Genomic DNA, 17,571 nt, shown 5'->3' on the forward strand with positions numbered 1-17,571 from the left:
AGGACCAATCCTACTCATCTTATTCATAAATGATCTGGAGAAAGGGGAAAACAGTGAGGTGGCAAAGTTTGCAGATGATACTAAATTGCTCAAGATAATTAAGACCAAAGCAGACTGTGAAGAACTTCAAAAAAATCTCCCAAAACTAAGTGATTGGGCAACAACATGGCAAATGAAATGTAATGTGGATAAATGTAAAGTAATGCACATTGGAAGAAATAACCCCAACTATTCATACAATATGATGGGGACTAATTTAGCTACAACTAATCAGGAAAAAGATCTTGGAGTCATTGTGAATAGTTCTCTGAAAACGTCCACGCAGTGTGCAGCGGCGGTCAAAAAAGCAAACAGGATGTTAGGAATCATTAAAAAGGGGATAGAAAATAAGATGGAAAATATTTTATTGCCCTTGTATAAATCCATGTTATGCCCACATCCTGAATACTGTGTACAGATGTGGTCTCCTCATCTCAAAAAACATATACTGGCATTAGAAAAGGTTCAGAGAAGGGCAACTAAAATGATTAGGGGGTTGGAACGGTTCCCATATGAGAAGAAATTAAAGAGGCTAGGACTTTTCAGCTTGGAAAAGAGGAGACTAAGGGAGGATATGATAGAGGTATATAAAATCATGCGTGATGTAGAGAAAGTAAATAAGGAAAAGTTATTTACTTGTTCCCATAATACAAGAACTAGGGGACACCAAATGAAATTAATGGGCAGCAGGTTTAAGACAAATAAAAGGAAGTTCTTCTTCACACAGCGCACAGTCAACTTGTGGAACTCCTTGGCTGAGGAGGTTGTGAAGGCTAGGACTATAACAGCGTTTAAAAGAGACCTGGATAAATTCATGGAGGTTAAGTTCGTTAATGGCTCTTAGCCAGGATGGGTAAGGAATGGTGTCCCTAGCCTCTGTTTGTCAGAGGGTGGAGATGGATGGCAGGAGAGAGATTACTTGATCATTGCCTGTTGGGTTCACTCCCTCTGGGGCACCTGGCATTGGCCACTGTCGGTAGACAGGATACTGGGCTAGATGGACCTTTGGTCTGATCCAGTACGGCTGTTCTTATGTTCTTATTGGAACGATAAAAAGCAATTGGTTATCTTAGTATTGTAAGTAAATACTCTTATGATACCAGAAGTCACTCTAGCCGCTTTCATAGGTTGAATAGATTCAACAATTATTCTGTTGTAACCGTTGAAAAAAGCTTTAAATACAACAAGCAGGATCAGGTAGACTATCTTGAACTATTACAGGAACCTTTCTACAATGATCTGAAGGCTACAAATGGCCAGGCTGATTCTAATCTCTCACTGGTTTTACTCTGGTACACCTCCATTGACTTTAAAGGAAGTGCATCTGATTTTCACCGAGTAAAGATGATCTGGATCAGGCACAATAATGATGAAGAACAGAAGAATTATTTTAGATAACCCATGGGAATGCAATGAATAACGGAATAACAGCTCTAATATAGGGCCAGTTTTGATACCCTGACTTACACTGACTAGTACCTTACTCCTTGAGTGTTCACATTGAATAAGGAACTACTATTCAATGTGAGTGAGAGCATCGGAATCTGACCCAAAGGTAACATAGACCTCTTGAACTGTCTTGTCTGGTCTCCTTCATCTAGGAATATAGGAAGGACTCTATACTGCTATTTCCATAATTGCATTTAATAATAAAGTAATATATGGAGATATACCTATCTCATAGAGCTGGAAGGGATCCTGAAAGGTTATTGAGTCCAGCCCCCTTCCTTCACTAGCAGGACCAAGTACTGATTTTGCTCCAGATCCCTAAGTGGCCCCCTTAAGGATTGAACTCATAACCCTGGGTTTAGTAGGCCAATGATCAAACTGCTGAGCTATCCTTCCCCCCAATGGCTCCTTGAATGTTTGTTGTGACTGTGCCTTATAACTCCCTAGATAAACTGTTCCAAAGGCTGACTTGGAACTCTTTTACTTAGAGCATGGAAAACTCCGAGAAACACTATAATTAGACAAAAATCTTTAACGGTGTAAATTAGTGGAGCTACCCCAATTTCCATCAGCTGAAGGTCTGGCCCTATTAGTTTACATTCATGAGGGTGACCACATGGAGAGCTTTTCTGCCATTTTGCATCCCTCTGATGTATTGCTCCAATACATTATCAAAGGACCATTCCCATGATAATGTATTGCTGTGCTTATGCCATTAAAGTGACTTTGCCTGGGGACACATTTAAGCAATTCATCTTTAGACAGATGAACTGTAACTGCAATGGCCTCCACACCTGTCGTATGAAGAAGAATATGGAGAAGAATGAGAGACGGATAGAAGGGAAGGACAGTGGACGAATCTGTGCAGCTATCAAGCTGGATATGGAATAAAGGGAGAAGATACAAAGAGATGCATGGGAAGTGACTTTAAAAGGAAAGTTAGATTAGGAGTATCATAGGCTGTCATAAAAAGAGCATACTGGCACTTTCCTCTAGTGAGGTGAGCTTAGGTGAGGCTAACATCTCGAGGTTCTATGAAAAACTTTCGCGAATATTAAATTGGTAGGCATCAGATGTGTTCCACATGGTTGAAGAAATGTTTGATATGAGAGCTCTATTGAGACTAAGCTAATGCACTCAACTGTCACCCCAGGAGACTGGGGTTCACATCTGGCTCAGATGAACTCAGTTTGGCATGGCAGACTACTTTTCTCTGGTGAGTTTGTCTGCATCATGAAACTGCTGTGCAGCACAGCAGTTCAAGGCAATTAACAGTCTCTGTTCACCAGAGGTCTGGGACGGAAGCTGCTTGGTGCTGGATTTAAGTGCATTGGTAGAGATGAGTGGGAGATGTTTGCAAATGCACTACTCCAGTTCTTGTTTCTAGCAAGTGTTATCAATGTTCTACTTTGAGAACTGACAGTTCTCTCTCAACATTTAAGGAAGAGAGAAAAGGAGAGCTGCCCTTAAAGTTTTAACATTAGCAGTGGTCTGAGCAAAGAAAGCATTCAGGTGGCCTGTTGTTTTTCCATTAGCACTCCCTTCTAAAGGCTGGGGAGTCAGACGGATGGGAACAAGAGTACTAAGCCTATCAGTAATATGTTTAGCCTTGCCTTACCTGTATGTATTTTGTGAATGTCTTTTTCCTTTCCTTTCAGATAAGACCCTTAAGTGACCTATATTCTGTAGATCCGATCTGTTAGTCCAGAGAAAGCATCACCAAGACACACACATTGTGTGATGCCCCTTATAGAAACATACTACAGTAGACTACAGACCTGCTGTATAATATTACTCAATTTTAAAATAAGACAACCCTGAGCTAGATTTTTTTTTGGTCTGCTTAATTGAAGCCTAATTCTCATCTCGCACCAGTGTAAATCAAAAGTAAATCCACTGACGTTGATAGAGTTATGCCACTGTCAAATGAATGCCAGTTCGGAATCAGGGCCTAAAGTTCAGCATGTCTCATTTAAACATACATACATGCCCACTTCCTCATCTTGGTTCCACTTCCTCTTTTCTGCCAGAGAAGAGTAGTTTGTGATGAGCTATTTTCACCACCTGTTTATTAACGAGGAAGGGAATCCTTACAAGTGTTGTAAACTACCTGTATGGTGTGAACTCCAGGGAAACAGCTAGCACTTGAAAGCCTTTCATCTGAGCAGACTTCAGTATTCTGCTGAGTTCATACACTGAGCAAGATGCTGTACAAGAAGAGATTAAAAACAAACAATCTGGAACCATTTCACTGACAGAGGAAAATTGCATCAGGAGGTAATGTATAGGAATGTGATATAGCGGTTGGTATTTGAAGGTCATTCGGGTTCTCTTGTTTATCCCTGTCCATACTATAAATAAAATCTGGATACAACAATGTGCCCTTGAATGTAATATTCTGGATAACTAGCCTGTGTAACTCACTGCTACAGGAAAGTATTGGGCCAAGGAGCTTAGTAGATTTTAAGAAAAGGATTAAACCTTGATGTAAACAAGAATAGCAACAGCTATTATAATAACTAGAATACAATTATGATGGCTATCCATCCTCATTTTCACAGTATAGTGTGATCAGCTAAGGTCAGGAAGAATTGTGCCCTAGTGTACTATACTGCATAATTAGATTCATTATGGTGGTTTTACACCTTTCTCTGAAGCATCTGGCATTGGCCACTGTCAGAGTCTGGGGATTACATTAGATGGTCCATTGATCTGTTTCTATGTGACAATTCCTTTGTGCCTACAAATCAATGCAGTGCATCTGCAAAAGCCAATAGTGTGAGGTGTAAACAAAACAGGATTCAATCTAGAGAATCAGGCTTTCAGTGTCAGATTTCTTTCCATGTGTGACATGGCAAGGTAACATCAGTAATACATAACAATAAATTAATAGCACTTAGCACTAATGTAGCATTTATTATCATAGCATCTCTGAACGCTTTGAGATGAGTACATTAATTAATTCCCATAACACCTCTTTGAGGCAGGTGTGCTTTTACACAGATATCTTCAGATTTTCCTCAAACTCAAAAACCAAAATATTTTGGCTGAAAACTGGGAGTAGGAGCACCTCACGGGAGTTGTAGCTTTCTCTTCATGTCCCATTTCCCCTCTATGGGCTAGGATCACCAATTGGACTACATCTCCTATAATGCACTACAGTCAGGTACACAACTGCTTATCAAGGGAGATAATGATGCATTATGGGAGAAGCATTCCAATTGGGGATCCTTCCCATGAAGGAGAATGAGGACAGGAGAAGCATAGCACAAATCCCTTTTTTTGGCTGAAGTCTTCTATTTTCTGGCTGAAATTTTCTGGTGGAAAAAAACATTTCTCCATGGAAAGCGGACATTTTTTGCCAAAAAAAATTAATTGTGTAGAAAACCCAATTTTCTGCCAAATAGCAATTTTCACCATCTCTAGTACTGATTGCTTTTAAAAATGTGACCTTAAGTGTCACAATGGGAGCTGCTGAGTGCTTTAAAATTTGGCCCTAAATGTCCCGCTAAGCATTCTCAAACTGTGGGTCAGGACTCCAAAGTGGGTCACAACCCCATTTTAATGGGGTCACCAGGGCTGGCATTAGACTTGCTGGGGCCCGGGACCAGAGCCAAAGCCCAGACCCCACCGCCCAGGGCCAAAGCCCAAGTCCCACCACCTGGGGTCAAAGCCAAAGCCAAAGCCCGAGGGCTTCAGCCTTGGGTGTCAGGGAACAGGTTACAGGCCCCTCTCCTGGGGCAGAAGCCCTTGGGCTCCAGTTTTGGCCCCATCAGGCTTTGGAATTGTCCACCCCACTTCCAGGGCAGCAGGGCTTGGGCAGGCTCAGGCTTCATTCCCCCATCCTGGGGTTGTGTAATAATTTTTGTTGTCAGAACGGGGTCACAGTGCAATCAGATTTGAGAACCCCTGTGCTAAAGGTTATGTGCACGTCAATGATGGAGCTGGAGGATAGAACAGAGGAGTCTTCTTAACTCACTGTCACTTCCTCTAACCTCTAGGATGGTAAAGGAACTGAGGCAGTTGGTTGTTCATGTTCCATAAAGTAGTGACAGAGCAGATTCCACAGAACATCAGGATACATATGGAAAGGAAAAGGTCAGGGAACGTCTATATTTAAATCTTCACTCTCTGAGCTTGTTTTCGTCTATGCCATGTAGGAAACTTCAGAAAACCCTAATGAAAGGGTAGCAGGGCAAGTTACAGAGCCCATAAAATGTTATTTCCTTTTCTATTTCTATGGCCAGTGAAAAGGCAGATTCTAGAAAGCTCTTTGTTGTTGTTGGGTTTCCTTTTCCTTTTTTTTTTTGGTTTTGGTTTAGTTTTTTGTTTTTTAATAAACTTCTGTTTCTGGTTCATGCATTGTGGGATTTTTAAAAATATTGTATATGTTTGTATTTTATTCTTCTACTGGACTGTTTTGATTAACCTTCCATACCACCCTTATATGATTTTTTCCCCATTCTTCAGGACGAAATGGTTGTCATTATAGTCATGAAAAATACTGCAATTTTAGCCAATGTGTTATTGTGAAGTGCAAGTCACAGCGATGAGCATGAGCTCAAACAAAATTTCACCATGGCCCAGACTTCAACATATTCTTATGTGCTTTCCTGAAGTGTTTCCCTATTCAGTACAATACTTAAGCAGGTGCTTAAGTGATATCTCGAAAGAGCTAAATTGTTTATTTACACAGGCAGAGCTCTCACTGAGTTCAGGAATACACACTTCTCAATAAGTAATATGCACATAGCTAACAAAGCAAAAGAATTCTGCACCAATTAAGCATGTTCCTACCTACATAAGAGAGACTTCTGCAAATTTCAGTGCTTGGGGACTTCTTGGTGTATAACAACATTGCATCAAATATTGTCTATGTACTTGCATATGGCAATTTTGTATATTCTTATATAAAACAATACTGCACCAAGTACCTATGTTTTTCCCGTATATAATTCCACACTTTGAACCTGCATACTTAAGTATTTTATCTGTACAGATGACTATAAGCAGTCTTAAATAGCAATTTAAATGACAATTTATGTAAATAATTTGATTCTATATAGATTCTTATACAACCCTCAGCGCCACAGTGTTTGAGCCCCTTCCAATAGTGCATTAAGTGGCATGACTAACATCTGTCACATTTCAGAGTAGCAGCCGTGTTAGTCTGTATCCACAAAAAGAACAGGAGTACTTGTGGCACCTTGCATCTGAAGAAGTGGGCTGTAGTCCACGAAAGCTTATGCTCTAATAAATTTGTTAGTCTCTAATCTGTCACATGCTAGATGTTTAGTTTCAGTGTCTTTGCCAAGTTTTCATTGGGGTTATTGCATTCTGCCGACTAAATTCAACTTGCAGTTTGAATATGGTATTTTTCACATTGTCTTATATTGTTGTGTAATGATGTAACCGACACCTTCCACTGTCATTATTGCAGTGAGTGAAATGATTCTTGAACTAAAGCACTCTGGGAGCCTTGCAAAGCAAAGGGGCTCTAGAAATGTAAATTGATACTTAAGCAAATCATTTGTTATATATTGCATGGTGCAGCATTTTCCGGCCTCATCTTTCCTCAGCATTCCCTGCTCTTCCTTGCAGTTCTTTTTATCCACAACAGCCCAGCTATTGTCTTTTTCAGATGTGGCCCATTAATTCTTCTGTACAAATTCATGCACAGTCAGCTCTCCAGTGCTAATGACCAGAGAAAAATAAAGGCTAATGCCCATCAAGAAAGATGTCTGTTCTTTTAGCTGCTTCTTGATTTATTGACGTCTCCTTTCACATTTCTGCATGTCTACTTTTTACAGAGTGGGGCAAAAAAATTCTCCTTAGAATCCCAAGTATTTTGGCAGTTGGCCTAAGAACATAATCCATTCCTGGACTGCGTAAAAGGATGGACAGACTTCCTAATATTTCTAAGTAACTCAGTCATCAGAACCCTGAGGGCATGTCTTCACAGCATTTTGGAGAGGCCTCCCAACCTGGGTGGACAGACTAGGGCTAGCGGGGCCTGTGCTACTGCTCTGAGACCAGCCATATAGATTGCATTTTGAAATTGTGGCTCGGGCTGGAGCTTGAGCTCTGAAGTCTCGGAAGGGCGATGGGCTTCAGAGCCCAAGCCCCAGCCCAAGCTGCATCTCAAAGCATATTCTATAAAGCTGTATTTAGAGTGCTAGTGTGAGCATGAGGCTCTCTCCAAAATACTGTATAGACCTTCCCTGAGAGTGAAAGGCAATTGGTCTCTGGGCAAATAAAACACCACAAGAAAAGTCTAAAATGCCTAGAACGGAGCTCTTAAAGAGTTAAAGAGCCCATGGCACATTTCACAAGTGTTAGCGGTGGCAGCCTCACTGCACTGGTGAGAGTCCAGTTTCCCACGCAGTTTCAAATGGAAACTCACTTCTTCTTCACGCTCTTTTCTAAACAGCTAGGGAGTGTTGCTTTTAAACAGATGCCATGTTCCACCCCAGAGATAGCTGCAGATAAGTCTGGAGTGAAAAGATTCTAGCCTGTATATGGTTTGCAAAGAACTGTAAGATCCCTTGTGTGGAACTCACTGAATGGATGTTAATTGTGTGTGTGTGTGTACATGCCTGGCTCTTGTGAGGGAGCAAGCAAAGATGCTCCCCCCTCCGTTGGGTGTCCTTCACTCCAAGTCACAGTTGAAGTCCCTGTGCTCACAAGAGGGCAGGACTGCTTTCTCGGTGCAACCCTATGGCCAGGGCTGCCGAGAACGGGTTCGGGCCCCGGTGAAAAAAAATTTGGGGGCCCCCCAGCAAGGGCGGACCGGCTAAGCAGGGCTGATGGGGGGTGGGGGGGGAGAAGCCAGGCCCCGGGCCCCCTTCCTGACCTCCGGGCTCCGGTAATTTGTACCGGCTTCCCCCCGCTCTCGTCGGCCCTGCCTGTGGCACACAGTGATGGGGATGTGTGTGGAAAAGCAGAGAGAAAGCAGGGCCTCAGCTCGCAACACCTTGCACTGGATCAGAGTGGGGTCTGATATATTGCAGGGGAGCTGATTGCACTGTCCTAAGGACCTAATCATGGCCCCTGCAGGGTGCAATGTGCAGCTGCAGCCACGTGAGAAGAAGGAGGAGTGGGATGCACTTCAGGTGCACAGTGTCTCCCCGAATGACCTGGGATGCAGGAGGACTCTCAGGCTGCACCAGCCAGATGCTACCTCTGAAGCACCCTGACAGCACTACACCTCTTCCCATTCCCTTTAGGGTGCATGAGACCCCAGGGATGCATCAGTCCCTGTGCTCCTTAAACCTTTGTGTGAAGTGGGGGATGTTCCCCTTGCAGGGCTTTCCACCCCCATGCACTTGTGCAAGGACCAGACACACTCTGACCCTGAAGGAAGATGCACTTTGCACAGTCATCATGCACACTAGGCTGCCCGGGGTAGCCCAGACCCTCCCTGACCTCCCACTGGGGCCAGATTCTGGGTGCAACGTTGGCCCATCAATTCTGTGACTAAATGATGCAAGTTTCTATCACAGCTCAGCACAAAAGGTCCAAACCCAAGAAGGGAATGAGAGTTCCATACGAAATCAATCTGCAGAGCAGAGGAAGCTGTTTCTCACTCGCACAGGAAAATTAGTTCAAAGTGACCTCCTCTGGGATAGCTTTGTTTTAGGATAGTGAGTAAGTGAAAAGCTATTAGACTCTGCTGGAGGCGACCACTGACCAATGAGGGGCAAGGACCTTAGTGTCACAACTGTTGTTTTTCCTTGCAAAAACCATGGGGTCAGATCCTCAGCTGGTGCAAATCTGCATTGACATCAATGGAGCTACACCAATATACACCTGCTGGCGATCTGGCTCAATATATCTTCACATGCACGCCCACAAGTAGGTTGATCATTGTAGCTCTGGATCAGTGGTTCTCAAACTTTTTTACTGGTGACCCCTTTCACATAGCAAGCCTGAGTGTGACCCCGCACCTCTTATGAATTAAAAACACGTTTTTATATATTTAGCACCATTATAAATGCTGGAGGCAAAGTGGGGCTTGGAGTGGAAGCTGACAACTCGCAACCCTCCATGTAATAACCTCGCGAGCCCTTGAGGGGTCCTCCTGACCCCCAGTTTGAGAACCCCTGCTCTAGATCTAATTGGTCTCTTTAATCCTTGGTACAAGAACCATCCAATATCTCTGGTGAATTCTTTCCTCTTAAAGTCCAGCAACCGCAATCATTCTTTGCTTCAAATCACCAGCACTTTGGTGTAACTATTAAAAGGCCCTCCCAGCTGGGATTTGAATGGTCTGATCACTGATTGCTTTTCTGTCTTGAAAACTATTCTTAGGTTGTAATTTTGAAGGTTATTGAGAACTTGAGACGTTTCATTTTCACTCTCTCATCATCACTCAAGGGTATCTATGTATTTTTTTAACCATTTGATACCTTATCACAGTGCTGCTGTGATGAGCGTTAAAGACATGCCTTGGCTTGACAGAGGACCTGGTCTACAGATGTAGTCCATGGATTGACCACAGGTACCTTGGCTGTATCATAAAAATACCCAAATATACGTTTTTGTTGGGCTCATAAACATGGTCATTGTCTTCAGCGTGGGCTGTAAGCACCTTGCAAACTGGTAGCACTACGTAATAATATAGTAATAATAAGTAATATTCTGGCACATGTATTTAAGGTTACCACTTGTTGCATGAGGGATCTAATCATGGTTGAGACTTTTGAAGCCAGCCAGGAGATTTAGTCACAACACTGAAACTCTCAAAGCGCTTCTTTATACATCTCACTATTTCGCTGCTCTTTTAGAAAGTTGGGTTTGATTATCTTCATTTATACATGAGGAAACTGTAGGTAAAGTAACATGCAAAGTCCACAGGAAGTCAGCGATAGCTTGGCATAGAACTCAGACCTCCTGACTCCTAGAGCCCCAGTAGATCATGCCACTACCCTAGCTAAAGGTGAAATTTCATATGGGCAACCTGTCTATTGTAGGTATTACCCCATTGCTACGGTCTCTGAGCATCTCACAATCACTAATGTGTTTATTCTCACAACACCTCTATCAGGTAGAGAAGCCCTATTATCCCCATTGTATGAACAATGAACTGAAACACAGAGAAACTAAGTGATTTGCCCAAGGTTATATAGGAAGCCTGTTGGCAGAGTAGGGAATTAAAGCCAAGTCTTCCAAGTCTCTGGCTAACACCCTAACTACTGGGTCATCCGTCTGAGAGAAAAGGCAACAAATAGAGACAATTAAAACTGTCTACAAATGCCTGAGGGATAATGATAGAAAGGAGGTGAGGTTCTGTTGCCAGGAATGGCATAACCAGTAACAATTGCTTCTGTAAAGTAAAAATGAAACCTTTCTGCTAAACATCAAGAAAAAAACTCTTGTCTACCATCTGTTAGGCACTGGAACAAACTACCCTGGAAGCTACTTGTAGCTACCCGAGGAATTACATGCATTGAAGCCTTCAAAGTAGAGCTGTCAGAAAATAAGTCAGCCAAAGACTCGAGGGACTAGAGTGGAGGAAATCCACTCTTTGTTCAAAAGCATGGACCTAGCAGGTCTTTCTCAAACTGAATGGGTCTGCTCCTGCTCCCACTGAAATCAATCAAGTTTTCCCATTTCAGTGAGATTGAGCCCATTGGTTGAGATTTAAGGTGAGTGGCATAGGAGCTATGAGAACAGCCTTTCTGTTAGTCACTGGACTCTGGAGACACTGGGCCCAAGACTGGCCATCTATGGAAGGCTGGGTCACAGACTAGGCCACAATGATCTGTGCAGAAAACTCAAACAGGACTGGAAAGCACCATAATGTGTCCCTCAAGAAGCTTCCATGGGGCGTAATTCCTTAGCCTGTAACTTCTGAGCCCATTAAATATTGGAATACTGTGGTGGCCCATGTACAATACCCCCAAACGCACACACTCTTCCCCAGGGCCATGCCTATGTTCTGGTGCTGATGTTAGCAGTCAGTTCTTCTCCCAGATGAACATTTTTCTAAGTTTCTACAGCAAAGTAACTGGTTAAGAAATATTACACCCATCTTCAGTCCACTGGTGCTGAAATGTTATTTTCAGATTTTGGATTGTTCACATGCCCCAGAAGTAAACGACAAGAAAGGGGAAGAATATTTGAGGGAGAAAGGTTGTTGACCCTCTGTCCATGTCACATTCATCGCCAGTTGCACTTGGGTCCCTAGTATACATTCACCTGGCAGATGGTATCTTGGAAGCCAAACTTGCCATAGTAGAAAATTACAGAGGTGGTTTTTGTTTTTTGTTTTATTTTTTTTTTTTCGGAGACACCTCTTGGTGCCCTGTTAGGATATAGATATTCAGGCCTGTCTACAAAGCCCTATACTTTAAGAATGTAGGTGTATTCTTATCACTTAGCTAGTTATAGAGGTATAAAAGAATGAATCAAAATCACTGTCTGCCGGTGTAAGGGCCTTTTCTCACTGGGACAGTCTAAGGCCCTGTTCTTAGGCTTAGTAAGGCCTTCGGCTAAGCAGCAGGGGCAGCCATGAGCTGGGAAGTGAATGGTCACATCCTCACATCCCAAACCAATCACACTGAAATAAGGCCATCTGGGGCTGTTAGAAAGGGGATCCGCTCTATCACCTCCAGAGAAAGAGAAGAGCCTAAAAGCTTTAAAGAAAACTTAGTTTGATAGCATCCTGTCTGGCAAGAACTCACTTAGCAATAGCTGGGGTGTGAAATCCTCTTTTCTGTATTGTTCTATCACTGTAGTTTTAACTTCCCTATTGTTTGTCTGTATAATCTCTGTCTGGCTCTGTGATTGTTTCTGTCTTCTGTATAATTAATTTTGTTGTGTGTAAACCAATTAAGGTGGTGGGATATAATTGGTTAAATAATCATGTTACAATATGTTAGAATTGGTTAGTTACATTTCAGTAAAATATGTGGTTAGGGTATAGCTAAGCAGAACTCAAGTTTTACTATATAGTCTGCAGTCAATCAGGAAGTAAGGGGGGAATGGGAACAGGGAATGGGGGTGGGGGAATTGGAATCATGTTTTGCTAGTGGGGGGGGAATGGGAACATGGACACAGGCAAGGCTCTGTGGTGTCAGAGCTGGGAAGGGGGACACTGAGGAAGGAAACTGAAATCATGCTTGTTGGAAGTTCACCCCAATAAACATCAAATTGTTTGCACCTTCGGACTTCAGGTATTGTTGCTCTCTGTTCATGCGAGGAGGACTAGGGAAGTAAGAGGGTGAAGAAATAAGCCCTCTAACATGCCCAATATCCCATGTAAAGAGAAAAATATTCAGCCTGAACCTTGATTTCTTCCTACTGTTTTCTAGGTTCATGTTAGTTACATGAAAAATAAACTGGAGAGCTATTTACCTGCTGAATCCTCAGTTCATTCTAATCTATCTGTAACCTGATTAAATGACTGTGTGGGGTAAAAATATAGAGGCAGCTGGTAAGGTCTCTTCTGCAGGGGATGTCGCTTATGACAAGGATGCAAAATAAGTTAACAGGAGCAGAAAAGGATGTGAAAAGAATCCTACTTAGGATTCAAACCAGTCTAATACCTTGGATGTGAAGCCCAGCCTTTTCAAAGGCATAGTCTCTCTCAAGCAGCCAACTTACTGTCCTTCCCTTGGGCACCTGTGAGCAGGTGAGAAAGCTGAACTAATGTAAACCCACTGTTGATGGGGGGCAAGATAGTGCCACTGCCTTCTGCTATGCAGTGATCAGGGCTTCACCTTTCCCTTGCTACAGCAGATAATGTTACCAATACCTGGATCCCTTGATCCAAAGTGTCTCAGACTTTGGGCGAGTTTAGATCAAGGTATATGGTTCTGCTCACTATTCAGCAGCTATGCAACATGCCTCCAGTTCTTGGTACAAACATTCCCAAAGTCTGTGGTTGTCTCCGTCCCAGGATGGGCCACAGCCATCTCTGCAGCAACAAGGAGTTTCATTCTGAGAAGGAGTTCCCAGAGCAACCGTTCTTCTCGGCAGACAAATTCCTCTCCTCAAATCTAGTTTCTGGGACTGGCTTCACTGAGTGCAGAGTGCTCCAGGACACGGCTCTGTTGCAGTCTGTGTTGCATGGAAAAGCTCCCAGAGGGCAGACTATTCAGAGAAGCAGCCAGCTTGCTGGAGGTAATCTGGGTTTGGGCTTTCACGCAGATTGCTTGAATCTAAGGCCTTGGCTACACTGGCGCTGTACAGCGCTGCAACTTGCTGCGCTCAGGGGTGTGAAAACGCCCCCCCCCCCGAGCGCAGTGCTGTAAAACACCAGTGTAAGCAGAGCCTGCAGTGCTGCACGCTCCCTCGCAGCGCTGGTGGCATGACTACACTTGCGCTTCACAGCGCTGCCACGGCAGCGCTGTGAAGTCCCGAGTGTAGCCAAGGCCTTAGGTCCTCCTTTGGCCCCCATGCCTACAGCTCCTCACCATCTTTAATGTAATTTTAATCACAGCATTCCTGTGGGAATTGAAGTCCAGATTCTCAAAGGTATATAGACTCCTAGTTTCCATGGAAATCAATGCAAGTTGGGAGACTAAATAACTTTGTGGATCCAGGCCTAGATGACTTGCCTGGGGTTATACAGGAAATCTGTAACAGAGCGGGGAATTGAACCATGGTCTCCTAAGTCATAGGCTAGCCCCCAACCACTGGATTGTTTTCCTCTCTATTACTATGGAACACTATATATATATAGTTACATGAAAAATAAACTATATTAGGGCTGGATGAATGTTGACAATGAAAATTTCCCATATATATATACATACACATACACACATGGGGAATTTTCATCACCACCATTCACCTAGCCCTAATGTAAGCATCTTGGGACTGATTCTCATCATGCCATTCCTTCTCTGGTGGCAGAGATCAGAGGAGGTAGGGAGCCCAAGGTAGCTTTAAGCCAGTATTGTTTATTTCCTCTTCTTGGGCAGTCCAGGGTCCTGCTCAACCCCGGTATAAGTTACAGCAGCCTCAAGGTTGCTCTAACTTACTCTGTTCCCCATGCGCCTCCCCCATGGAATCTGGAAAGCAAAGAATAGCTGCTGTGCAGTGCACTCTAGTCATACCTGTCTATATACTCTTTACACTGGGGGCTGGCAGTGTGGAACCAGAGTTAAACCCCATATCAGCTCCACAACTGTCATGGAGATACACAAGTATTCCCAATAGGCTGCGTTTGCTCACTTGAAGGCCCCTTTATGTAGGGTTACCATATTTCAACACTGAAAAAAGAGGACACTCCACGGGGGCCTGGCCCTGCCCCAATTCCGTTCCTTCCCCACCCCCGGCCCCGCCCCAACTCTGCCCCAGCCCCGCCCTAACCCCGCCCCTTCCCCAACTCTGGCCCCTCCTCTGAGCACCCTGCATTCCCCCTCTTCCCTCCCGCTCTGATCTTGGTTGGGGGTTGCTAAGTGCTTCCCTGCTCCCCACTCGCCCTGCAGCCCCTCCGCCCCTGCAGCCTCTGTGACCCCTGCTCCTCACTCACCCTGCAGCCCCTGCAGCCCCCAGCCTACCCTGCCCCTGCGCCCCCGCTCCCCCGGCAGCCTCTGCCTGCTGAGGACTTCAGACGCTCAGCAGCGCGGGTCCCTGCAGCCCCGGCCTCAGCTTCCTTCCTGCCGCCGAGCACGTTCCCCAGCCTGTCTGTCCCCGTCGGAAACAGCTCCCGCGATGCCGGGTTCCAAGCTGTGCGGGGCAATGGGGCCACAGGAAGGGTCCCCCAGTGGCCGGGGGACCCCCGCCCGCGAGGGAAGCCCGAGCCCCCCCCCGTTCCCCGCCTGAGCATTGTAGCTGGGGCAGCTGGGCTGCGCTGCGGACCCGGCGGATCGTGCTGGGCGGACCCTGGCTTATGCCTCCCTATTTCCCCGGACATGTCCGGCTCTTTGGCAATTCCCCCCGGACGGGGATTTGAGCACCAAAAAGCCGGACATGTCGGGGAAATCCGGACGTATGGTAACCCTACTTTATGCTGCCAGAGGGGCATAAAGGTGCCTGCGTGTAACTGAGAATCAGGCCCACAATTTTCTACCCAGCAAACCATCTGAATTACATGAATGAGAGAACAGGCAATTATTTAGCAAATAGATAATTAGGTCCAAGAAGAACACATTACATCATATTAATGAAGAAGCAGGTAATGCAGATTTAACCATTTTAATTGACATAGAAAGCTGCTCTGTGAACATTTCACAAAATCATATTTCTTCATGCAGTTTCAAGTTTGTGAAGTGGGGTCTCTTAATTATAGGCTGAGCACAAGCCGTCTGCGCATTCCTGTTAAGTTAAAATCAGATATAATGAGCCTTCAAAAAAATCAGCGCTCAGGAACATGATTGTATATTTATACATTTTTGCTTGTTTGCACTTCACTGTTATATTTAGGCACTGTGTGGTGGGCCTTTTCAATATGATTTTGGCTTTCTCTCATACTGCTTGTGGGGATGTTTTGGATAACCTCTTTCTTCATACACTGGTATATTTAAATTTTAGTTCTATTCAGGCAAATTCAAGTTAGAAAAAAGGCAGACATTTTTAACAGGGAGGGGTGTTTACCCCCAGAACAAACTACCAAGGGCAGTGGTGGAGTCTACATCTCCCAATGTTTTCAAATCAAGATTGCAAGCCTTTCTGAAAGAGCTGCTCCTGTTCAAACAAGAATTATTTCAGTGACGTTCTATGACCTGTGTTACGCAGGAGGTCAGGTTAGATGATCACAGTGGTCCCTTCTGGCCTTACAATCTATGAATCTATGAATTATCGGCTTTAGTCAAACACAAATGATTGGGTAATTGTGTGAAACTCTTTGGCCTGTGTTATGCAGGAGGTCAGACTGTATGATCTAATAGTCCTTTCTGCTCTTAAAATCTATGAATCCTTGGCTTTTGAGGTAGAGTCTTTAGTAAGTCCACACAGCTAGATTTTTCAAGTGCTCAGCACCCATAATTGGGGCCAGGTTTTAAAAGATCTCCTCTCCCAACACACTAAGCTTTTTTTTTTTTTTTTTTAAATCGGGGCACTTTTTTATGTTAAATGGAGAGCAAAGTTCTTCTGAAAATCTGGCTCCAATTATGGACACTAAATTCTTTTGAAGGTCTACCCTCCAAGGACTTCTGATGATACAAAATAAGTCAGTATAGAAACTGAAACAAGGCTGCATACCCAGGGACCACAACATAGGAGGCCCATTCCATATTTAGGATAGGAACGAGGAAGGTGCTCAGATACTACAATGATGAGCAGCCTAAAAAAGAGGCGCCTAAAAAGAATAGATGGTCTGTGCCATGCAGAAGGAAATATCTGTTTGTAGCACAAAGGAAGTGAGCCTAATGCAAAGCCTCACTCTCTACAGAGAACAAGAGAACCAGGAGAGGAAGAGAACATCTTGGATATAATATTACTGAAGTGTGAGGAAGAACAGAGCACCAGTCTGAAGTAGTTAGAGAATTATCTTGCATTTTCTTCACCTGGAACCTGGCTGACACCTGACCCAAAGGAGCAATAAGGGGACAAGATACTTTCAAACCTTGGAGGGGCGGGGGGAAGGCTTTTGTTTGTGCTCTTTGTTTTGGTGGTGTTCGCCTTGGGACTAAGAGGGACCAGACGTCAATCCATGTTCTCCAAATCTTTCTGAACAAGTCTCTCATATGTCAAACTTGTAAGTAACAGCCAGGCAAGGCATATTAGTTTATCTGTGTTTTCTCAACTTGTGAATTTTACCTTTGCTAGAGGGAGGTATCCCTGTTTTGTTGTAACTTTGAAACTAAGGCTAGAGGGGGTTCCTCTGGGCTCTTTGAATCTGATTACCTTGTAAAGTTATTTTCCATCCTGATTTTACAGAGATGATTTTTTTACATTTTCTTTTTAATAAAATTCTTCTTTTAAGAACCTGACTGATTTTTCCATTGTCCAAAGACCCAGAAGTTTGGGTCTTTGATCACTTTGTAACCAATTGGTTAGGATATTATTCTCAAGCCTCCCCAGGAAAGAGGGTGTAAGGGCTTGGGGGGATATTTTGGGGGAAGAGGAACTCCAAATGGTCCTTTCCCTGTTTCTTGTTAAATCTCTTGGTAGTGGCAGCGTACCAGGTTT

This window comes from Chrysemys picta, chromosome 2 (assembly GCF_011386835.1).
Source record: "Chrysemys picta bellii isolate R12L10 chromosome 2, ASM1138683v2, whole genome shotgun sequence".
In the NCBI taxonomy this organism is placed as follows: Eukaryota; Metazoa; Chordata; order Testudines; family Emydidae; genus Chrysemys; species Chrysemys picta.